Below are 25931 nucleotides of genomic sequence, written 5' to 3'. Positions count from 1 at the left end.
TAAAAATAAAATAAATCTTTAAAGGTAAAATTAAGTGCCCAGTTAAAATAGTGTTAGTTTGTAATTAAATATGCTTTTAATCAAAATTAAAAGATGCTAGTTTTAAGAAATGTGTTTTGTGGATAAACATTTTCTTCCTAGGAAAAAAAGATTCTATGAAAAGTAATATTACACATGCTGGACAGTTGCCCCAGCAGTGTTTGTTGTTCTTACAGAGGACTCTAATTCTAATCCCAGCATCTACATTGTGGCTTGCAACCATTTACAACTTTAGTCCCAGAAGATTCTAAACTTACTTCTGACCTCCTTGGGAAACAGGTATGCAAAAGGTACACAGGCATGTATGCCCAAATACATTCATACACATAAAATAAATAAATCTAAAATTAAAAAGGAAAGAAAAGGTTACTTGTTCTCTGAGCATAGCTATAGAAAGTAGGTCATTGTTTTCCTTCAGCAAATTAACTAAATGTGTTGGTCCTTGAACGTTAATCACATTTGAATGCTAGAGTGGCCATAGTATTCTATTTCTACTTAGGAAATAGCTGTTTCTATGGCTCTTTGTCCATTTTGTTGTTTAAAAATGATTCAGAGCTTCTGCTTCCAAGACGGTGAGGAGATTGGCCCATCCTGGTTAAGATATACATGTGGCACTGGGACTTTGAAATTTCTCATTCATCTGATCTCAGTTGCTATGAGGGTGCCAATTATAGGAGATAAATCCAGACAAGTGAATAGATAAAGCTATAAATCAGTTACATCTTTCTTAAACTACATCTCTTGTTCAAACACTCTGTTAAGACACCATCTTTGACTGAGGTCTCCAAAGAGGAACTGCAATTTGCTGAATCCACAAATTATTCCTCAGTCTTTGTCCTGCTTGATCTCCCTGTATTATGTGACCCTCTTATGGAAAGTGCTGTCATCCTGTATGAACCTTTCACAGTTCCACCTCTTTCCTACCTGTCCCTTCCCCCTCCAGCGTTGAGCTAGGCTTTTTAGCCTCTTGGGTCAACCTGTGACATTCCTGGCCGCCATTCCCTTCCCCCCCCCCCCCCCCCCCGACTTCCGCTTGTGTTATTCCTGGCCTTTGTTCTTCAGAGAACAATACAGATGCTTTCACCTGGAAGTCAAGGCAGGCTCAGGCCAGTCTCACCTGGAAGCATCCTGGACCTGTTAGACATGAAGTGCTCTGACCTCAGCAGATTGGCACCAACGAGTTCTCAGATCTCTCCTTGAAGTCTGGGGGCAGGGATTTCTTCTGAAGGCTATATATTGACTAAATATTATTAAAGCTTTGGTCATGATGGGCGAATGTAATCCTGACTCAGTACTCTTTCGTTGCCTCCCTGTATATTCCCAGAATTCTCTTTCAGGTCTCTGGTTCACCTGTAGCTGCAGGCAACAACACTACTCAGCATACTCAGTTTCTTTCACAGCATTCTCCTCCCTGCATTGTTTTAAAAAATAAAACAAATCAATTATAGTGACCAAATCATTCTTTGAGTGATCTGCTTCTCATTTCCTGCTGAAGACACATTCCTGTGTCCCAAGCTCTCAGGGCACTATTTTCACTCTAGATATTTCCTTCTTAACACACATGAGAAAGAAGCAACTGAGAGGAGGTTTACTCTAGCTCACAACTCAAGGTAAAGTTATTATGGAGGAAAGTTAAAGTGGAGGAGCTTAGAGCAGCTGGTCAAATGAGTCTGCAGTCAGAAAAGAACGAAGAATGAAATTAGTGTGTGCTATTGCTCAGCTTGCTTTCCCCATGTCATGCATCCTAGGATCACTTGTGCAGGGAATGTTCCTATCTACATTCAGTGTGGGTGTTTCCATATCAGCTAGTCTCATCAAGGTAATCCTTCACAGTCATGTTCAGAGGCCCATTAGACAGATTCTAGATTTTGTCAAGTCAACAATCTCCATTAGTAAAGAATATATGGATAAGAGCAGACATACAAACAGTGAAGCCTGCACTACTAATTTTGGCTTTCATAATCTAATGATTTATTACAGAAAAGCAGAGATGAGTTTTTAAAGGTCACCACCTTTTTGTTTCTGTAACAATTGTCTATTCCTTTACTGCATAATGATGTAACACTTCGGATGTTTTACTTAGGTAAAGTAATCATAGTAGGGCATGAACTCAGGTTTCTCCCTTCTTAAAGACCCAACCAATAACTTCATTAAATGTCGATCTGTTCTTGTTAGTTCTAGCTATAGCTCTGTATCTATATCAAAGTTTAGGAAAAAAATATTTTCACAGAGAAAATATATCTTATATAGAGTTGGGACCTCTAGGGCTCTTTGGCATGTCTATTGTTGTTGTCCTTGTTTAGCTCATGCATGGACACTCGTTAATAAAACTTTATGGGTTTTGCTTTTGACATTACTAGGAGACCCAGTCTCACAGAAAACTCCTTAGTCCTCTTGCTCCTAAAATCTTTCTTCTCCCTCTTCAGCAATGTTCCTTGAGTTTTAGGTAAGGTAGTTGTTTTGTAGTTACATCCATGAGGACTGAGTTATCTAATACCAAATGGCCAGCACACAAATAACATTATACAAACCGAGAGGGCTGCATTTAGACATATGAAATGAAAGAACAAAAATGAAATAAGAAGTCTTGAATCTGAAAGAGCAAGGAGGGGCATATGGGAGGGTTTGAAGTGGAAAAGGAGAAGAAATATTATACTTACATTAATTTCAAAAATGAAAGAAATAATTAAAAATAAAAAAGATAAGTTGGGCGGTGGTGGTACACACCTTTAATCCCAGTACTTGGGAGGCAGAGGCAGGCAGATTTCTGAGTTTGAGGCTAGCCTGGTCTACAAAGTGAGTTCCAGGACAGCCAGGTCTACACAGAGAAACCCTGTCTCGAAAAAACCAATAATGATAATACTACTACTAATAATAATAATAATTAAAAAATAAATAAAAAGATGGGTAAAATATTAATTGAAAGTCTATGTAATAAAGGCTATGAAGCTTTTATTTCTCAGCATTCTCTGAAGCATCATTATTGTTTGTAATCTGAAGAGCACTACCTGTGTCATTGAACCCATTCTTCCAGTCACCTGACAAGTTCCAGACTATCTTTCTTTGTTTCTTTCTTTTTTTTTTTTAAGATTTATTTATTATATGTAAGTACACTGTAGCTGTCTTCAGACACTCCAGAAGAGGGTGTCAGATCTTGTTAAGGATGGTTTTGAGCCACCATGTGGTTGCTGGGACTTGAACTCAGGACCTTCGGAAGAGCAGTCAGTGCTCTTAACCGCTGAGCCATCTCTCCAGCCCCCCAGACTATCTTAATAAACCCCTCCCCATTATAATCTGCTCCCTAGCACATCAATATTCCTGTTTTTCTCTAAACCTGTTTTTCCCACAGTGGGCCTTGCTACCAGGGGGCCTTGCTACAACTCCATCCTTTTGTTGCCTGAATAGTGACTGGCCACATGTAGACATAATTTAACTCACCTCTCATAAACATAGCTCAAAGTTCTCTATGCCAAAATCCCCATTCCCATGAAAACATTTGTTGCTCCTAATCTTGGATAGAGTGGTCCTTTTATTCATTTAATTTATAATAAAGATCTTGCAAATATAAAATTAGCCACAGCACTGGATGAAAATAATCACTTAAGTTCTTCTCCAGACCAAAAGTCTATACTCAATGTCAACAGTTAGAATGGTCATTCTGAAGACATGAAACTTCACTTTGGATTTTACAATTTCATTATCAATTATAGCTTCTATGTACTTATCCACACACATGAAAATGAAAATTCCACAGCTGACTTAAAACTAAAAAACATTATGTTTATGTTGCTTTGCATGATGCATGTGTCCTTTACCTGCAATCTGTCTGTCTTCATCACCTACTTGTACCTTTGTTGTACTTTTCTTCATGTACCTCTGTGCTTTGTGTATGCATCTAGCTCTATATGCACCATAACTTATGCTAGTCTCATCCAGGAGACAAAACAAATGCAGACAATTTTTTTCTGTAAATTCTCATAATTAAGTAAAATGCTTGGATTAAATTCTCCATGGACTTTTACACAATTTTGGTGATTTTGCGTGTTCTGAATTGATTATATACAAAATCCAATTTCTCAAGGCACACAAATATCCCATGCTTCCTACACAGCTCTGCTGTCTTACTGCAGTTCTGACATTGCTATGTTCTAATTAAGTGTTTTCAGTGATTTTTATTGTAAATCTTATCTGTTTCTTTATGTTAGTCACACATTTATTAACACAGCAAAACCTTTTGAGAGCCTATATTATTAAGGGACACAGAGAACCTGAAATAGGAACTTTAATGTCCCTGTGTTAGTTTGCTTTGATCGACTTCAGCCATAATACCATATGGGTACTTCAAGAAAAAGTCAAATTTCCTTAGGATCTTGGCAAAATTCGACAAAGAAAGAGGCCTTCACCATTCTGGTCTTAATCTTTATTGTGAGTGTCATGTTCAAATCAGTCACACCTCAGACAAGACACATACAAGATACAAAACTCTAGCTACAACACAGTAACTGTCCAAACTGTTCTTTCTTTTATTAAAGTCATTTTAAGGAGAATTTAAGCTTTGGTTTAGATCACAGATGTAACTGAATGAGTGAATTTGGCCCATTTAAGTGGGACCTTTTATGCAACTGCAAGTCATTAAAATGGGAACTGGACTGTGATTCTTTTATCTTCATTAGAAGAGCACAAAAGATCATTTCTGAATAAAACAAACACATCTTGCTAAAAATTGTATTGCCAAACAAAAGCTGTTTGTTTTTTCACCTGGTAAAAATTTTAAGCAATAAACATGGAAAAACTTGTTTTTTTTCCTTGTGCTATTTTATAGTTTTAATCAAGGAAAAGAAAATACAGTATTTATTGAACATCAGTTGTGCACCAGGATTGTTCCAGATGTGTTTCTTTATTCTTCACAATGAACTTTGGTTGGAGTAAGAGGTACTGGGGTTTTTGTTTTGTTCATAGAACAAATGGATCTCAAAGGGAATAAAGCAGATTGATTCCTGACAAGATATTGGCAGAGTCTGACTTAGAATTCAAGGTGAGAATGTTTGTCTAGAGTATTTCTAACACATGCCAATATTTCTCATGCAAGTGGTCAAGACCAGAAAGAAATAATGTTATCCAAGGAAAGAGTCTAAATTTCTTTTCAATGATGTTCACTTAGACAGGTGTTCTCTTGTTATTTGTCTCACCATTATTGATAAGTATATATCTCTATGGAAAGGTGATTTGCAACCTTCCTAATGTTGCAAACTTGTCATGCATGAATTTTGATGATGCAGTTTGTAGCACAGCACTAGTATCATAAGTTACAATTAAAGTTATTTTGACCAGTGTTTTAACAAATAAGTATTCTATTTATTATTTAAAATGAAGCATGTCCATTTCTACTTTATTTTTCCCAAGTGAAAATTAATCTTTAGGGTTTTTCTTAATTATTTTATGTTTTTGTTTATTAAGCATTTTCAGAAATATTTTCTTTTCTGCTGACCAAGTATACTGTGATCCAATTTTGGTTCGCCATGAGCATAGATCTGTGCCTAACTTTTTTTACACTCACTCCAGGAAACAAGACAAAGCAAGGTACTTTCTAATTGAGACTGGGATATAATAGTATAACTTTATTTCAAAGTATTACAATTATAGTTGATATTTCAGCATCAAGATTCTGTTTAAAAAGTTTTAAAAGATGCAGTTAACATCAGATTTCCAGTTTTCTTCTGTATTATATTAATTAATGTTGGATCTCCAAAAATTTAAGCAGCAACTAAGTATGCATCATTAGCAATTAATCACAAAGTGATATTAATGATATAATGTGGGAGAGAAATGGCTGTAATCAGTACTTAGGCAAGATACACAGGCTCTCTCTCTCTCACACACACGTACTCACACACACACTCTCTTTCTCTCTCTTTCTCTCTTTCTCTTTCTCTCTCTCTCTCTCTCTCTCTCTCTCTCTCTCTCTCTCTCAGACGCACACACACACACACACACACACACACACACACACACACCAGCACAGCTTATTATTTTCATTGATCCTTTGAGTGAAGAAAACCCATTGTTAAAACTTACTATAATCTAAAGCAATAAAAAAGGGAAGAAATTGAGTCTATCCTCACCTATGGTTAAATTTACATTTCAGTAAGAATTAGTAAGAAGCCTAAACTCACAGCAGTTCAAATTAGAAACTGGTAATCAAGTTTTGAAAGTCCTGAATTGTAAACAACTTTATTTCCTACAATTTTATTTACATTATGCCCTGAGCTATTATTATCAGATTTATTTTATAGAACAGAGATCAAAAGAAAAATTGTTGTTGTTTCTTTATAACTAATATTACTGACCAGTCTCATGTTTAGAGGATGTGTCTGTGGCTTAAGGACTTTTGAGAAGGGATTGGATCTGAAGAGTTCTGTTCTTATCAATGTATCATTGAGCTCTTGGTTCATAATATGCTGGCATCATTGGAATTTGGTGAAATGTGGGAGGAGTAGACTTAATGGAAGACATAAACTACTAAAAACATGCCCTGAAAAGATATATCCTTTTGCCTGCTAACTCTTATCCATCTGCTTCCTGGCCACCATGGGTTAAACAGTGTCAGGCATCACAAGACTTCCACCCCAGACATTCTGACTCACAAGTCTTTAGCAACAAAGCAAGCAAAGGACTAACAACTTAGAAACCATGGACTAAAAGAAACCTTTCCACTCTGTAAAATGTTTCACTTTGGTATTGTGTCACCATTATGAAAAGTCCCATTACTCATGCCATTCCCAGTCCCCTAGAGTTCTTCCCACAAAACAAGTCTGCTAGTGTTACTTTTAGTTTACTAAATCAAGACTACAGAAAAAACCTAACCTTATCACAGAATTATTGATTGTGTGAAAAATCATGTTCTTTCCAACTAAATTTTAGCATTTCATTACAAAACTAAGTCTGGAATCTCTAGGCTAAGCTTTGTACTGATGTCATGACTTTGTTGCTTATACTGAACTCCACTAGTGATTTCTCTATAGTTTGTGCCATGCATATAAATGTACCTAAGTACTTTTACAGGTATCAAGAGATAATGTTTCATTCCATGAATACTTATTAAGAAGCTACTATGTCCTGAAGATGTAGTTGTAACTAAGAGGGTCAATTTCTTTGCTTTCACAGGACTTAATTTTAATAGGGGGATGAGGCAACAGTTTAGCTGACAGATATATGGTAGTAGATATTCAAAGCAGTTTAATGAGATAAAATATTTGGGATAGTAACTATATGGATCCTCTTGTATTAAACTTTCATATGAAGATTGGATTGAGATACTAGAAAGTTTATTGATATTCCTATCTTCCATTATCTCTGGAAAGAGTAATGAAATGGTATCTGTCTCATTTCACCTGTTACAGTATCTTTCAGGCACATCTCTGTTATGCCAAATGGCAAGATCTTGTGTGTATATGTGTGTGTGTTTTAAAGAATGAATAATAATCCATTGTAATTGTATGTGTATATATATACATATATACATAGCGTGTTCTTATCACTCATATAATTAATTTTTAAAAATAGCACAAATTCAGACAATGCTTGCCCTGACTTGGCAAGTCAGGCAGAGAAGAAATAGATGGGAGTTGCTACTCAGAGGATACAAGACAGTGTGTGTAGGATTCATGGCTCAGGAGTTGTAGCTACATGTTGAAATCATGGTGTCTCTAGGGTTTTGTTACATGAGTATCTTTTAGCAGTTCTTGTGTTGAGATGATAAATATGTTAACTTATATCACTATAGAGATCACTTTATTATCTCTGTGTATCCTACAATGTTGCATTGCAAGCATGAATTTTATACTATAAAATTTTTATTTTTACCTAACTAGTAATGTACTGTTCAGAGCTTCTGAATGGCTTCAAGTCACAATATCAATACCACCATAAGCTTACTTCAGGATTTTACTCCAGAGTTGAAAAAAGATATTGATATTAATAGATAAGAGTCAATGATTAGCAAAGACACTATAATCTAGGCACCGGGCTAAGTATTTAGCATAAAATTATTAATTTTTATTGAATTTTACTTAATAAAAATGCAAATGCCATGAACTAAATATTAAAATGTTTGTATTATGGACAGAAGCTCCAAAGATGTTAAATGTGTTACTTATGTTTAAAAATGTATCAAGGAAGTCATGAATGGGCTCAGGTCTCATCCCTTGAACACATACATCTATATAAAATAAATAAAGTATAATTTTTCAACTTTTAAGTAGAAAGTAGTAAATTTTAGGCTACAAGTTATGGACTATCTTTTCTGAGTGTGGTCATTGGTCTTAATCAATTAGAGAGAAGTCCAGTTGCTGAAAACTACTGTGTCCGTCTCCTTTTCCTGAGGGTCATGGTAAAGGCCATAACAGAGAATCCATTGAATACACAATGTAGGCTGATACAAACTGAAACTATGAGAAAAATGAAATAATTTTCTCTGCCAGAGTATTTCAGTAGGATTCTCATTGAAGTATCTGTAGGATCTTCCTAGGAAGACCAAGGAAAAGCTTTTCAAATATCATGAACTCAAAAAGGTACTTTTGGTTAGTGGATACCTGGGCTTTATTGCTTTTGACTTTTAGTACTTGGTTCTTATCGGCCTTATGACTTTCTGTCTCTTTGTGAGGGTTAAAAAATAAAATTATGGCCAACCAATGACTGGCCCAACTTGAGACCCTTCCCATGTGAGAGAACCAACCTCTGCTATGCTTGCAGACAGGAATCTAGCATAACTGTTAGCTGAAAGGTTTCATGTAGTAGCTAATGGAAACGGATATAGTTAACTCACAGCCAGAAATCAGGCAGAACTGGGGAAATCTTGTGGAAGAGTAGGGGATAGAATTGAGCAAGCTTGAGGGGTCATGTATACCACAAGAATGCCTTCAGAGTCAACTAACCTGGGCCCGTGGGTACTCATAGAGACTTTACTATCAACCATAGAGCAGGCAGAGTTTGGCGCTAGGCCCCCTGAACATTTGGAGCAGATGTGCAGCTTGGTCTTCAGGTGAGTCCCCTAATAATTGAAGTATTGCCTGCCACTGGGTCCGCCTCCTATACCTATACTGCCTGGCTGGGCCTCAGTGGGAAAGGATTACCCTTAGTCCTGTTGGGACTAGATGTTCCAAGGTGGGGTATACCCAAGAAGGACTTCCCCTTCTCTGAGGAGAATGGGAAAGGATAATGGAAGAGAAATTTGTAAGAGTGGAATTGGGAGGAGATGAGGGAGCAGAGCTGTGATTGTGATGCAAAGTGAATAAATATGTAAATTAATGAAAAGCTTACTTAAACATACAAAAAAGTGAAATTATTAATGTTTGTAATGTTTATTCATCTAACCAGTATTGATTGAGAATGCCCTTTTCATCAAGTACTGGTTAGAGTCGGTATATTTCTCTATTTACCTCACTATAGTGTGCTCTATTATTATATGATTTTCTACAGTTAGTGTAACCAAAGGCTGTGTAAAATCGTAAAGAAATTTGTAACTTTAATTTTTTAAACCCTATTTTTAATGATGGTTCTTAAATGCTTTAATATCTGTTTTAGCCTACCATTCACCAATGGTAGTAGGAAAAAAAGGAAATAAGGGCAGTTTCAATCTCCAGATTGTAGCCATCCTCTGCCACAGTGCACCATACCCAAGTGGCACAGGGAGGTAGCTAACCACCAAAGGGTGCAGAGAGGGCAGACATCCCAGGTAGAACTAGCCTGCTGCTCAAGAATCACGTCCAGAACCCTTAGGCAGGAGCTTCTGGTTTCTGTCTATGGCTCAGGACCTTCCTGTACCACAGAGTGCCTCACCCAGAGTTGATCGGGGCCATAGAGCTACAAACCCAACTACAACCACAAGAGAGCTGGCCTTATAGGAGCACTTATGTGTATACAGAGAGAATGTGTCTCCTAAGAGCACAGATAGAGAGAGAGGCTTAAAGGACAGACAAGCCACAGTCAGAGACAGCAACACCAGCTAACACCAGAGATAATCAGATGGCAAAAGGCAAACACAAGAACATTACCAACAGAACCTAGGCAACATAGTACCATCTGAACCAAGTTCCCCCACAACAGCAAGTCTTGATAACCACAATACACCGGAAAAGCAAGATCTGAATTTAAAATCACATATGCTGATAGAAGACTTCAAGAAGGACATAAATAGCTCCCTTAAAGAAATATAGGAGAACATGGGTCAATAGGTAGAAGCCCTTAAAAAGGAAACACAAAATCCCTTAAAGAATTACAAGAAAACACAAACAAACAAGTGAATGAACTGAATAAAACCATCCAGGATTTAAAAACAGAAATAGATACAACAAAGAAATCACAAAGGGAGGCAACTCTGGAGATAGAAAACCTTGGAAAGAAATCAAGAGTCATAGATGCAAACCTCAACAACAGAATACAAGAGACAGAAGGAAGAATCTCAGGTGCTGAAGATACCATAGAAAGCATTGACTCAGCAGTCAAAGAAAATGCAAAATGCAAAAAGCTTGTAACCCAAAACATCCAGGAAATCAGGGCGCAATGAGAAGACCAAACCTAAGGATTAAGGTATAGAAGAGAGCAAAGATTTACAACTTAAAGGGATAGTAATATCTTCAGCAAAATTATAGAAGAAAACTTCCCTAACCTAAAGAGAGAGATTCCCATGAACATACAAGAAGCCTAGAGACCTTCAAACAAACTGGATTGGAACAGAAATTCCTCCTGTCGCATAATAATCAAAATATCAAATGCACTAAACAAAGAAAGAATATTAAAAGCAGTAAGGGAAAAAGGACAAATAACATATAAAGGAAGACCTATCAGAATTATACCAGACTTCTCACCAGAAAGTATGAAAGCAAGAAGATCCTAAGCAGATCTCACATAGACCCTAAGAAAACACAAATGCCAGCACAGACTACTATACCCAGCAAAATTCTCAATCACCATAGATAGAGAAACCAAGATATTCCATGATAAAACCAGATTTACATAGTATCTTTCCACAAATCCAGTCCTACAGAGGATAATAGACGGAAAACACCTATATAAGGAGGGCAACTACACCACAGGAAAAGCAAGATATTAACCTTCTTTCAACAAACCCAAAAGAAGATAACAACACAAACATAAAATAACATCAAAAACAACAGGAAGCAACAATCACTATTCCTTAATATCTCTTAACATCAATGGACTCAATTGCCCAATATACAGATATAGTCTGACAGACTGGATACTTAAACAGGACCCAGCATTTTGCTACATACAAGGAAATACACCTCAGTGTCAAAAACAAACACTACCTCAGAATAAAAGGCTGGAAATCAACTTTCCAAGCAAATGGTCCAAGGAAACAAGCTGGAATAGCCATTCTAATATTGGATAAAACTGACTTTCAACCAAAAGTCATCAAAAAAGACACAGGACACTTCATACTCATGGTAATAAGGACACATGTTCCACTATGCTAATAGCAGCCTTATTTATAACAGCCAGCAGCTGGAAAGAACCCAGATATCCCTCAACAAAGGAATGGATACAGAAAATGTAGTATATTTACACAATAAAATACTACTTATCTATTAAAAACAATGAATTCATGAAATTCTTAATCAAATGAATGGAATTTGAAAATATCATCCTGAGTGAGGTAACCTAATCACGAAAGAACACACATGGTATGCACTCACTGATAAGTAGATATTAGCCCAGAAGCTTGTAATACCCAAGACACAATTTACAGATCAAATGAAGCTCAAGAAGAAGGAGGAACAAAGTATGGATATTCTGGTCCTTCTTAAAAGTGGGAACAAAATATCCACAGAAGAAGATACAGAGACAAAATGCAGAGCAGAGTCTGAGAGAAAAACCATCCAGAAACTGCCTCACCTAGGGATCCATCCCATATACAGTTACAAAACCCAGACACTATTGTGGATGCCCACAAGTGCTTGCTGACCAGAGCTTGATATAGATGTCACCTGTGAGTGCTAGTGCATGACAAATAATACAGAGGGAGGCATTCTTAGCCATTGAACTGAGCACAGGGTCTCCAATGGAAGAGCTAGAGAAAAGAACCAATAAACTGAAGGGGTTTGCAGCGCCTTAGGAGGAACAACAAGATGAGCCACCCAGTATCCCCAGAGCTCCCATGGACTAAACCATCAACCAGAGAGTACATATGGAGTTACCCATGGTCCCAGACACATAGGCAGCAGAGGATGGCCTTGTTGGAATCAAAGGGAGGAGAGGCCCTTGGTCCTGGGATGGTTTGATGCCACAGTGTAGGGGAATACCAGGACAGGGAAGAGGGAGTAGGTTGATTGGGGATCAGAGGGAGGGGAGATGGATTATGGGATTTTTGGGGGGATAACCAGTAAAGGGGACAACATTTGAAATGTAAATAAAGAATATATTTAATTAAAATAAAAAAAGAAAGGCAATAAGGGAAGTGGGCCTGTTTAGACAGATTCTTGGGAGCAACTCCCACCTGTGTTGTCTCGAAATCAGCAGTTCAGTTCACAAGTCAGCAGAGGCAGCTAGATCTACCAGCAAATACTTCACAGATACACCAGCAGACTAATTCAGTAGAGTTAGGAATAGCAAATGGGAATCAGCAACAGTGGCACTACCTAGCAGAGATAGCCAGGCCTCAGCCTCCACTCAAGTCAGCAGGAGGGACCAGGAGGAATATTCCTTTATGTGTTTGTCCCAACAAAACACCATCCAAATGAATTTCCAAAGAACCCTTAAGTTTCCACTTCAGAAATTGGTTTAGTTCTTAGCTTTAGAGTTTGAAGGATGAAATTTGGCATTCACCTTACTAATCAAGCTCTAAAGTAGCATATGGCACAAAGTAGCAAGGTGTGTGTATATGCACATAAGTCCTGCAGTCAGTTTCCTTTCTCCTTTTTAGGAAACCATCATTCTTCGCCAGGCAATAGTGGCACACATCTGTAATCCCAGCACTCTGGGAGGCAGAGGCAGGCATATTTCTGAGTTCGAGGTCAGCCTGGTCTACAGAGTGAGTTCCAGGACAGCCAGGGCTATACAAAGAAACCCTGTCTCGAAAAAAAAATCCCCCCCCCAAAAAACCCAAACAAACAAACAAACAAACAAACAAACAAAAAACCCTGTCATTCTTCAGTTATAAAGGCTCCAGACTAATGGCTTTACTCAGTTATGAGCATTCGCAGAGGCCGGAGTTCTGAATACCATACTTGATTAAAACATCCATATCTTCTTGATACCTCACAATAAGGGTTAAACTTCAATGTTAATTTTCTAGGGAACAAAACACATTCAAATTGGTATTATAAAAATTAAAGACTTAATTTGTGTTTTAAAAGTGCTTGCAGAACATATTGTTATTTTGTGATACTAAGAGTGGAACCTAAGGCCTTACACGTACCAGAAAAATGTTTTACCATTGAGCTATATTTCTGCTTCAGTAAGCTCATACTATGATGGAAAACTCTATGTAATATTATAGAGTGTTTGTTTGTAGCACAAATATAAATTAGAGATCATAACTAGACATTCTAAGTCAGAGACAAAAATTACGGAGAGAGAGGGGAGATGAGCATGTTGGTGAGCATATGACATACATGCTAAGGTGAAAAGGTGATATATAGACATGTAGGCATTATAGAAGAAACTCAGAATAAAAGAGTTTAAAAAGAATAATAATAGAAGATGAAAGATCTGACCTGGGAAATAAGAGAACAGAGGAAAAGAGAATAATTTATTATCTAGTATTTATTTTAGAAGTGTTATTTTCAGAATCAAGAATGAAACAGTTTTGAAACCTTTCCTATGTTGTGCTTTCTGGTTTTAGTACAGTCATATGAATAGTAAAGAGACTAAAGAGCTTTATGTAAGGGGTAAGGGGGAATATCTGCTTTTTAAGATTGCATAAAATGAATATTAGTCCTAGAGAATTATTGACTCTTTATAGAATAATATAGCAAGATAAACATGTTAGGCCACAAAATGCAGCAGAAAAGAAGAGGCTGGTTCTCAACAGAAAATTAATATACTGGAGACATTTTTATTTTGTTTATTCTGAATAATCAATTAAAAGACTATATTAAAAATATATGGTATGAAAATACTTCCATTTACTGCTTCATAAAAGTGATTGCTGAGGTCAACATCTATGGAAAAATGATATGATTTTGTGTCATCACAAAAATGCAGAAATAAGTATTTCACAAATGAAAATTTACTTCCTTATTATAACAAGTTACTTTAAAAATCCATTGTCATTCTAGGATGCTGACACTTTATTACTGGTCAAATTTGTATGGTTTTCAAGTTTCTAATCCATTCATTGTCATTATTTCTAGGACTGCTTAACAGTTAAGTTGTGAGGCAACTGTTTCCATGTGATTGAAAGTCTACAGTTGGCAACTAGGCGGTCAAAGGTAGTTAGAAGAATCTAGTCTCTCTTCCTCTCTACCAATCCCCAACCATACTCTCCTTAAGATACCATTGGCAGAGCATTCTCCAGCTATTCATCCATACTTTGTGTTACTTATTCTAAGAATGGACACAACTGTTATACTTGAAGACTCTAGCAGAGGAGAAAGAGAGAATGCTAGGCTTAGCATCCTCAGATGATGATTATACTAAATAAACCTCAGATCAAAACATTTTTCTCATTGACTTCAAAGAACATGTTTTAGCACTCTCCAGGATTGCCTTGTATATCTGTGCTAGGAAATAGCTAGTTCCAGGAATCCAAAGTGGAGATCCATCTAGGCAGGTCTTGTTCATCTGTACCTCAACTCTCTATGCCATATTGTCCATTTCATTGTTTAAAAAAATTTGATGTCCCCATAACCTTTGTTCTTAAAATGAGATCCTAAATCACCAGCAACTTATTAGAAATGCAGATGTAAACACTAATCTCTAGGTGAATTATAATCCATGTTTTTTACTAGAAGTATAACTTGTATCCACATGTCTGGTCTGGTCTCCCCTCCTTGTCATAGCTGTGACTACATAGCATATTTGGTTTTTGCTATAATTGTATATTTATCCTTTTTAGAGACAGGCTTTTATATGATTAGTATATTCCAATTCATTTTTTTGTTACTCTGAAATATATGCAGAATTTTGGTTTCATTCTTTCTAGAGTACACATATAGGAACCTTTACCTCTCAGCATTTTTTCACTCGCTCCATACCTGATGGATTGTCTCCTTTTCCCTTCTTAGCCAAAGCTGTTGCCAAAAGTACATGGCCATGATAAATCAAATGATCTATCACATTACTCCTGATCATGATGACTAGAGACCACAAAGGGATGGGCTTGTGACCACTTTGATTAAATGAGAAACAAGCAGATTGGTCTGGAATTTCTGGGAAAAAAGACATCTTTTATTTTTGAGGGGTTGCAACGTGATAGGTAGTTGGGTTTTGGAGTACTTCTTACACTCATTTCTAACTTTAGACCATGGCATAAGTGACCTGGTGTTCTTTCATTTCCTCCAGCTATTCTGATTCTCACTGATAAAGAACCCCCAAGGTCATAGGGAAAGTGGAGGATGTGCACATCTAGGTTTCCTTACTGACAGTGAAAACTTTCTATGACTGTTGTGGTCTAAGCTCAGACCTGTAGAGTTTGCAAAATTCTCTCATTTTCAGGATATAACTGGGATGAAAGGGAAGCCGCCCTTACCCACCATTCTTCATTTATTCATAGTTCATGAAATGTAGCCTAAGTCAGTTAACAGTTTGTTGTGAGCCATGCCGTACCCACACAGAGTTATTTCCTTTTCTGTGCTTTCTTTCTTTTCTACAAATTTTGTCTATACTTAACCATGATGGCATTATGATTCCTTAAAAAGACATGTTTATCACTTTATATTTCTAGAAATCTATTCACATTATTCATCCTTCAATCCAGGGAGTCTTCAGAGGATTAATTCCATGATCCTTATAGATGCCAATGTCTCTTCTACAACATGCCAGAATATACCTAAAGATATTTGCCTTTATACATTAAACATTTCAAGGTTATTTATAATACCTTAAACAATGTCAGTGGTGTATATATAGATAACAGTTATATTATTTAAGGAATGATAGTAAAAATAAACATCTTCACCTGTTCAGTTAAGATACAATTAAAACATGTGTCCTATCTTTGCCTAGTTGAATTCACAACTGAGGAATCCATAAGCAAGTAAGGCTATTACTCTATTGAGAAATATTTAACAAATAGATAAAGAAAACACTTGAAAAGCTCTCCATTTAAGCTGCCTCATGACTCTGTTCTTTTTATTTTCTCCTTCTCTATTTCTTTCTCCTTCTCAATCAGCATTTTTTCTCTCTTTTTCTCATCTACTGTTTTGTATTTACCACAGAATAATACATTTATCTTCCTATTTCGAGAACATTCTAGTTTCTAGAACTTCAGCCCTTTCTTCATTAATGATTTGAAAATATTTATTTTCAGGAATAACTTAGTGCTTTTCTCAAAAGGGTTCATTCTGGGTTAGTTGTTTCGAGTTCCTTGTTTATTGGTTTTGTGAGAACCTTACACAACATCGAGAGAGGAAGAAAAGAGGATCAAAGACTGTGTACATTTTCAAATAAACCCTGGTATTTAATTATAGGGTAATTTTCAAATAGCTATGAGTCAGACATGCTAAGCACTTTGCTAAAGTTAGTTATTTAATCTTAGGAGTCTTTCAAGGCAGGTAGATTTATTATTCCACTTTGCATATTAGTCTCATGAGGCTTGGAGAGAGAATTTTCTCTCAGCTACTGGCTAAAACCAGAACCTGAATTCTACCATGTGTCCATCTCCTTCAACATGAATAAGATAGAAGGATATATAGTGTGTGGCTTTAGCAATAAGTACTTTGTGGCAATTCTATTTCTCCAGTTTTTCATCCATTTTTTTTTCTGAGAAAGTCAGACTTCAATAGGCCTTACCTTCCTATAGCCATTCAGTAGCATGGGCCATCTAGAAACTTTCATTGCCTCTTCAATAAGTTGACACAAAACAAAACAAAACAAAACAAACAAAATGAAAAAAAAAAAACAAAAAAAAAACTTACTCTAAATTGAACAATACTTTTGTCTTTCTTATATACATCAATGTATTTTCTAAGTATAAAGATTTCTAGAAAAACTATTCAGCAGCATAAATAAAATTTTGTTATGTGATTCCAAGCAGGACAGAAGTCTATACTGGGCTCCTGTGAAACCTAAGATTCACAGGAGAAATGTCAATTCTACCATTTTGGGTCAAATTTGAAGCAAGTCTTATTAAATATAAATACTGACCAAGAGGTAGACTTTGGTAAGGACCATTCCCTGGAGTTTCCTAGCTGAGTGGCCCTGAGACATGAGTTGCAGGGGTTTAATAATAACAAACCATGGGTCATTGTACTTTCCCATGAGGCTTTTGTTCCAAGAACTACAACTCCTAGGAGGTTACCTGTCCCTGGGCAAGTGGGGCTTACAGGTTAATTTCGGGTATTACATTCTATAGCAGCCTTGCCTTGAAGAGAATGGGATCCAGGAATTACCCCATTATGCTAATAATTCTTACAGAAGAGAAATCTATGAACTGACTGTAAGCTATACTCAGAAAAAAAAAAGGCGAAACTAACTGTGACTTCAAAGTAAGTCATTCAATAGACATTCCAAAGGTTTTGACCTCTGAATTAATAGTTTTGATCATCCATTTCCTTTTAATCTATTAAAGAAAAAGCAACTGAAATTTGTAATAGGTTATAACTGGAAATGCCAGGGTGTGTTTGCACAACAATGGATTTGAGGGTGCTGGTCCAGGTATGTTTTGTCATGGGTTTTACAGAGGAAGCTGCTAGATTGATTTTGTTTTGCTAAATAAAGATGTAAGCTATGCTAACTGCCAACTTCCTAGCTGGTTTTCTTCTTACAAAGTGTTGTATGTGAATATTTATGTGTATTTTGGAAAGTTCTGGAAATTAAGATACCAGTAGTAGAATTTTGGCTCCTTGGCTAGGTATACAATCTTGGACAAATTTACTTTGATCATATATGAGTGGAAGGTATAAGAAGTACCCTTTTTGTAGGGTATTATGAGGATTAAATGAAAATATTCATGTAAAGTGGATGAAGGGGTCTCTCCAGTGCAGAAGTGTCACTTGGTAGAACTGAGCAAGTTGTGTACCTGAGACTGCACTGCCTAGGAAAATATAAGGGATCTGGGGCTTCACCATGAGTCACATTTAATAATGATGAGATATTAACTATTATAGTCAACATAGAGTAATTCTTCATTAAATGTTAGCCTTGCAATGGACTAGGGAACAAAGAGAAAGTAATTTGGACTCAGCTCCCATCGCATAATTTTGTTCTTCATCATCTTTCTAACTTAATTTTTTTTATACTTAGAAAATAAAGGACATCATAATAATTTTCATGTTTTTGAAACCAGATATCTATTGTTCCTAAGATGAGTTGGGTCTGGATTAAAGGACACTTGTGGTTACCAATAGAAGCTGCACAGTTGATTCACAGGTTCTCTTATATAACTGACTTCCCGGGGAAGAGGTTAGTGAGTACTTTCTTCTGCAAAGCAAAGTTAACAGCCTAAAGTCAAGCAAGGCCTCAAGACAGTAAAGCTAGAACATGATTTAAGAACTGTTTTCAGTGTTGGAGTGTTGGCAGCTTCCTAAAGTGTTGTATGATAACTGGTTGTAGTAGCTTGAGGGCCAAAATTTCCTATTAAATTTCTTCCCCAGCTCACTGGGATAATGCATTTACAAACTCAATTGGGTTTGGTGGGAAAAGGCTGCATATCAATTTATTTGATGCCTGTTAAGACTTAACAGGCAAACCTCTTACAACCCACTGCCCTATGTAATCTATTTTCAGAATATTCAAAAAATAGGATCATTTTCTTCCTATTATTTCAAGAAGACTTTCTTCATCATTTTTTATAGAGATAAAAGAAAATAGCCATCTTTTCCATAAAATATGCCTAACTAACATTATATCTTTAATGATACTAAATAATTGTGGAAAGCAAAATCTCATTCATCTATTCGTGAAATCTTTATCATGACTAAAGTGTTGCATTTAATACAATGGGTTCTGGAGCTTAGACAGGGTTCAAATTCTGTCTGTTCTTTTTCAGGTGTGAGGTGATTATAAGCCAAGCAATGATTAAAAGTATCTATTACTTCAAATATTCTTTTAAATCCTAAAAAGTAAGAAATTGAGACATAAAGATTCAATAATGTGATGAATAGAGGAGGTAAAATCCAAGGTTATATTTGTTCCACTTTTCTACTTTTTTAAATATAATAATTCATCACAACCACGACAGATGCAATGATTTTGGGAAAGTCTGCCAGGATATTGATCAAAAGGCAAATCAATATCAATAGCATAAATATGAAATAAAATTGTGTGGTGATACCACAACTGCCTTTGTAAGAACCTTAAATTTGTGGAGAAATTTTTATATTGTGTGGCTTACCTTTAGGGAAAATGAAACATGCAAATGAATCCCAGGGCTCTCTCACATTTCAGAACTCTTACTTTCATCAGCTCACTACTGAAAATGAAAGGAACTTTTCTCAGTTTAATTTCTTCTTTGGAATCCTAAAATTTTCCCCTAAAATACTATAAATACTTTTGTAATCACCCTCCTAACTAGGTGGTACCTTTAAGCCATTCATACAAAATATTTATTTTAAAACATACAGAATAACTCCTAGAGTGTTGAAGCATTAGTGATTTCAGAAAGGTAGTATCAAGTATCACCATAGTATAGTTGACAAAATTAGAACCATGATAACATGTGTCTAGTTCATTGCATTTACTGAAAAGATGTATTGGGTCCTTTGAGTAGTACCAGAACATCATTGCTCATTGATTGATTCAACTCAAAATACCACACCTCAAAGCATGGGGTCTTGTCTTAGTGATTTGCTGATTTCCAGGATCTAGTAGAAGGCAGCTCTCTTTGGCCTTCTCTCACCCCTGTTTTCTCTTTCAGTTCTCTTTCAAGCAGACCAGAGAAACTAGAAGTTCAGTCCCCTACAATGAATCACAAAAACTGAAATTCCTTTCTGAAGTACAATCTATAAAAGCTATAAAGCTCATGTTCTGATTTTCTCTGCCTTTAAGTATGAGGTAAGGTCATTAGAGAATTCACTTACCTATCCTGCCTGAAAGCACAACCCTGTTCCTGAAGAGTCCTGTACTAGGCCCAGCTGGGGAGATAAAGCTACACAGAATGGCCAGAAAGAATGTGAGCAGACAGGAACTGCAGAGTTCCCCTGGGTGATTACCATGAGGTCATGTTTCCATTGTGTCTACTTACACTTCTGCATGATTGGGTATTATTTATGGCTTCTAAGCAATGTTCCCTGAGCTCTGGGTCTATAGTTTGGAAGGATTCTGTATCAGACTGTGCTTTTTTTATTTGGTGTTTTACTTAGTGACCTGTACCAGTCATGACACGTGATAGACAAGATTGAGATGTTACTTTTCACCTCTACACACAAATATATGCTGTTCATATTTTAAAGATTATCTTCAGCACAAAGAATGTCTAGATAACCATTCATTCATAAGACTCTTCCTTTTAAAGAGAAAAAATGTTATAATGAAATTATAATCTCAAAAGAAAAACCAAATTATGCATTTTTAGAACATTGCTGTGGCATCAAATTATGAATTTAAAAATTGGCAATTAAAAGATGATAAAAAAACTTCCACTGAAGTCTCTATGCCAGTATTTCTGATTATCTTCATAATACATGGATATCTATGAATGACTCTGACACCATTAAAATTTAGTGACCAGACCAATTTCTAAAAAACATAATGTACTTTGAGTACATTTTTGTAAGGGTGCATATGATAAGAGCAAGTCTGTTTTCTAGATTCATATAATGTCTATTTTATAGGTACAGATAATGGGAACACCTGACTCATAGTAGCAACAAAATTCATTCAAGTGGTATTTTCAAAAGTTAATACCTTTAAAAGCTAAGGAATGCTGAAATAATTTAACTACTCAGAGGAATTAACATAAATAATATTCTAAGTTTTAGACTGAGACATTTGATATTGTATCTTTCCTGTAATGAAACATTTAGTCACATTATAAAAGCCCTGACTAATCATATGTGCTTCAAACATTAATTTTGATCTTTAATTTTTTAAGCAAGGGCTGGTGAGATGACTTAGTTGTTAAAAGAACATGCTGAGAATCAGAGTTTGGTTGTTAGCACCTATTTCTAGTGGCATACAGCCATCTGTAAATCCAGGACTAAGGAATCAATGCCTTCTTTTGGTCTCTGCATACACCCATGCACAAGTGGCATTTACTTATACAGAGTCAGACAGAAATACACACACATACTCTAAAATTGAAAATGTGTAATTCTTGTATCACTATTGGGAAATTAATTGCTAAGTTCAAGAATAAGAATTGTACCATTTATTAAGAAAAATATATTTGTTAATCAACATTTTAAATAGATTCAAAGGAATCAGAATAATTTAAACTTGATATAATTCCAATTTTGAATGGGTTATTTCCTTCATACTGGCAATATTAGTCTGGGGTGTGACTATCTAAAATTACCAGTTTGGAACTTAAAATGATGTATTGTCTCAATTGCTTGAGTGTAGGACTAGCTTGTTTCATTTCCCAGAAGCTCGTAAAATTTCAAAGATTGTATTTATTTAAGATAACTTTTAAAGATGATTTTTGTGAGATTACTTAGGTAATGTATATTTTTTCTGAACTATCGAGGGAGAAAATTTTGCAGCAAGATACCAGCTATTTTCTCTTCTTTTAAATCAATGGCTACACATACTGGGAGGCATGTCTAATCACTACATTAAATGTCACATGTGAAGAATGCTCAAAAGATATGGTGGGAAGACATGAGATAGCTATGTTGCTTCTTTTTTCATCCGGACCATAGTTAATCTGTCATTAATAAGTGAATATTTACAAACCCTTATCTGTTTTGAAAATCATATTTACAATTTTCTCTGAATATTATTCAGTATGTAATACCAACTATGCATACTACTTTTTTATTTTTAGAACAGTTTCAACAAACATCAATTTTATTCTCATAAAAATATAAAGAGACTGGTTATCTCCTATTCAATAATATTTTAGACTATATTTAGTGGAGGGTCATTTTATCCTGATTCTTCCTTAAAAACTGGAAAAATAATGAACTAAGAAATATGTTGAGATCCTCCTGGCTTCAGGGAACCAATCAAAAAACAAACAAACAAACAAAAAAAACCAAAAAAAACCCCAAATGAGTTATTTACAAAAATTGTCAAGGAATTTTAAATTTCAAAATATTTCCCGAGGAATACTCATAATCCAAAGAATAAGAAAAATATTTCAGTGAGAAAAAAAGACAACTCAGAAAATTCTAGAACTGAAATAAGTGTCCTACAGGGCAGAACCAACCATCAAGATTGATATGTGAAGAGTAGAGAGATAGAGAGAGCAACTTGGAAGACCTTAGAAGACCCCATTAGCTAATCAAGAATCACAGTCTTTCCTGAGAGCAAAGAAAAACTATTTGAGAATTTTAGAGTTGAAGCAATGCTTTATAAAACATTTACATTTTGGGAAAAATGGACTGAAGATCAGCACAAATGAGTTAAGGAGGCCCAGTTAGGGAGTGCAGAGCAGGCTGGTAGCTGTGGAAACGGAATGAAGGGTATGGAGTAAAATCTGTTTAGGAGGTATATAACAGGAGCTGGAATAGGTACCAGCTATAGGAGTTCTCTGGGAGTTTGATTTTCAAAATGGCTCATGGAGCCATTCCTTAAGATACAAAACAGACATAGCAAGTATCCAGTCACATTTATGATACAATTTCATATTGAAGTACACAGGTGGAAATGAGAAAGGGTTTAGGGTCCAGAAAACAGATATGATATGTATGCAAAATACTTACTTAGTGTATGCAAGACAGCAGAAGCAATGCTAAGGATGACATCTCCTCCTCCCCCCCCCCAAAAAAAAAGACATGGGGAACCAGGACAAACAGTGCAAGAAAGAGTTTCCTTTCTGATTCTGTCTGGTTGGTGCTCTGAGGGCTTCTTGTGCCAGGATAGGAATCTCTTTCTCTAGATTTAGGAAATTTTCTTTTCTGCCTTTTGCCTGGAATTCTTTTCCTTCTGTCTATAATTCAGGAGATGATATATATATATATATCATCTTTATATATATATATATTTAACTTTATCTTTTTAAAAAAGTGATAAAATTTTTCTACATTAGTTTAAAACCCAGATTTGGTCTTTCATGTGACCCTTTTCTGTTGGTGAAGTTGTTTACTACGTTTTTTACTAGGATTATTGAGTTTTTTATTTCCTGCTTTCTTTCAGTTTTAGTTTCCTTTAGTGATTCTTTTATTTAATTCTATTTTCATATCCTAAATTATCCTCTTTATTTGTCCAGCCATTTGTTTGAATTTTCTTGTACTTCAATTATTTTCTTTCTTTTTTTTTAATATTTTTATTTTCTATATTCTTTGTTTACATTCCAAATGAATTATTTTCTTTTTTTCCTTTATAACCAGGTGTTTTCTTTTGAATTTAATGAATTAAAAATTTATTAAACTTGTTTATAATTTTTAAAAATTCTTCATATTGAATTTAGCCTGTTATACTCCTTAGGGAACACTACTATGGGGTTGGTGTGGTTTATTGTGTGCATGGGTGTGTGTTGATATTGTCTTGGTTTACCTTATTGCTTGTTGTCTTACAATAGGACCAAGGCCATAGGATTTAAGAAGTAAATTCTTTTTGGTATGGAGTTTTAGCTCACCAGTCAGGAATTTCAAACTTAGATTATAAATTAGGTGGTTTAGAGAAAGCTCCATGGGCCAAACTCAGCTGAAGCCTAAGGAATCAAGGACCAGGGAAGAGGCAGGGTCTTAAGTAGAGCCCAGCAGTGGCCAGAACAACGAAGTAAAGCAGTTGTACTGGAAGACAGGGGAGCAGGATAAGGAACAGAGAGGTGGTGGGAGTCACTTGCAAGTCATCAGGAGGTGTCATAGAGGTGCCTCTGTGAAACCACCACAGCTTGCCATCAGGACTACGTACAACGACCATAGTATATAGGACACAAGGCAACATTTGCTTTGGTTATGAAGTGGGAAAGGAGGTTAATTGTCTATTCTAGGCCTGAGCCTAAGGTATCTTGTGGATCAATTGTGGACCATAGGACTGTATACAAAGAGTGGAAGCTAGAATGCAAATGGGGTCACTTTGAATCTATTAGTAAACAAAAGCAAAAAACTGTGAATCAGTCTGTACCATTCTTACTAAAATTACCTATATAATCTATTTGGCAAAATAAAGATCAAAACAATAGAAGCAATGTTACTTTATGGTTAGGCTTTAAAATATGGTCTAAGAGAGCTTGATAGACTATAAGGCAGGTCAAAAGCCATAAGATGAGGAAAGTGAGATGGCTGAGGAGGAAGGTTTTATAATAAGGTGATGACTGGCAGGGGAGATTGTTCAACAGTTAAGGGCATTTACTTTTAAACCCAGTGACCCGTATCAATATCTGGAATTCATATGGCAGAATTCATATGACTTCTGAATAAGACTGCTAAAATTCTGATTAGGTGTGATGCTTGGCCTCAGTGAATAAATCTACTAAAACAACTCCTATATCCATAGCTTAGGAAATATACCAGAAGTGGTGTGGAAAGGCAGTAAAAGCCAGAGAACTTGGAAGTCTGCTGTGAAATTATATCTCTAGAAATGACAGGGAAGCCACCATGATTATCTCAACAATATGTCTGCCTAAACAAGACCAGAATAATGATCACACCACTAGACATGTTAACTCAGACAGTGGCAATCTCATGGGACACAGCCACCAAATAATCACAGGCAATAGCTGAGAAAGGGAAAATTAGTCTTTCCCAGGGACGAGCCCCTTAATTGGTTATCTAACACCAAGTGACAAGCTTTAAAATCATACATAAATACACATATATATGTATTTATGTATGATTTTATGATCTATGATCTGTAGTATGTATCTATATATGTATCATCTATGCACCTATCTATCATCTATCTATCATCTATTTATCATCTGTATATCTAATGTCTATCTATATATCACTAAATGGACTCAGCAAATTGTGTGTATGTATGTGTATATGTGTGGAACAATAATAATTAATTGAAAAAGAGCATTTAAATTTGAGAGGGAGAGAAGTTTGGAACATGGGAAAGTTGAAGGAGGAGAGAAAAGGGAAGAAATAATGTAATTATATTTTAATTAAAAATAAAACATACCTATGTAACTTTAATCTTTCAAAACCTACTTTTAATGATGGTTCGTAAACTCTTTAACCTCCCCTCTAGGACACCATCCACCAGAGGTAGGAGAAAAGAAAGGATACAGGGAAAGCAGACCTATTTAGAAATTGTTCTTTGGAGCAATTCTCACCTGCATTGTCAGGAAATCAGCAGTTCAGGTAACAGGTCAACAGCAGCAGCTCAATCCACTCACAAATACTTCAAGATACACCAGCAGTCCAGTTCAATAGTGTCAGGATAGCAGCAGTGGTGACATAACCTAGCAGGAACAGTTAGGAATTGGCATGAGTCAGCAGGAGGGATTTGGACCAGGAGTGAAGCCAAGAGAAAGAAGTTCTCTGCCATTTGGATCTCTCAACAAAGCGAAGATCTGCAAAGATATGAGACCAAGAATCATTACAGATCTAACTCTTATCAGCAAGCCCTTCTCACATCCATTGAATCCTATTTATACTCCCAAACATCACTTGTTCTTCATGGGTCTTGCCTCAGCAGGAGTCTGACTTAGCAAAACA

The 25931-nt window shown here is 35.9% G+C and overlaps 1 long non-coding RNA gene across 1 annotated transcript in view; it reads right to left on the bottom strand.

Moving 5' to 3' along the window:
- Positions 1 to 20306, bottom strand: part of LOC127687821 (uncharacterized) — a 34552-nt gene extending 14246 nt beyond the window's left edge. Inside the window, exons 1-2 of the long non-coding RNA XR_007978502.1 lie at positions 20238 to 20306; positions 19553 to 19630 (exon numbers count right to left, since the gene is read on the bottom strand). This is a non-coding gene — a long non-coding RNA (uncharacterized LOC127687821). The remainder of the gene's footprint in view (positions 1 to 19552; positions 19631 to 20237) is intronic.
- Between the last annotated feature and the right edge of the window lie 5625 nt (positions 20307 to 25931).

Source organism: Apodemus sylvaticus, chromosome 6 (assembly GCF_947179515.1).
Source record: "Apodemus sylvaticus chromosome 6, mApoSyl1.1, whole genome shotgun sequence".
Lineage (NCBI taxonomy): Eukaryota > Metazoa > Chordata > Mammalia > Rodentia > Muridae > Apodemus > Apodemus sylvaticus.
Note: the sequence above shows the minus strand (reverse complement) of the source record. Positions and strands in the feature narration are given on the sequence as shown.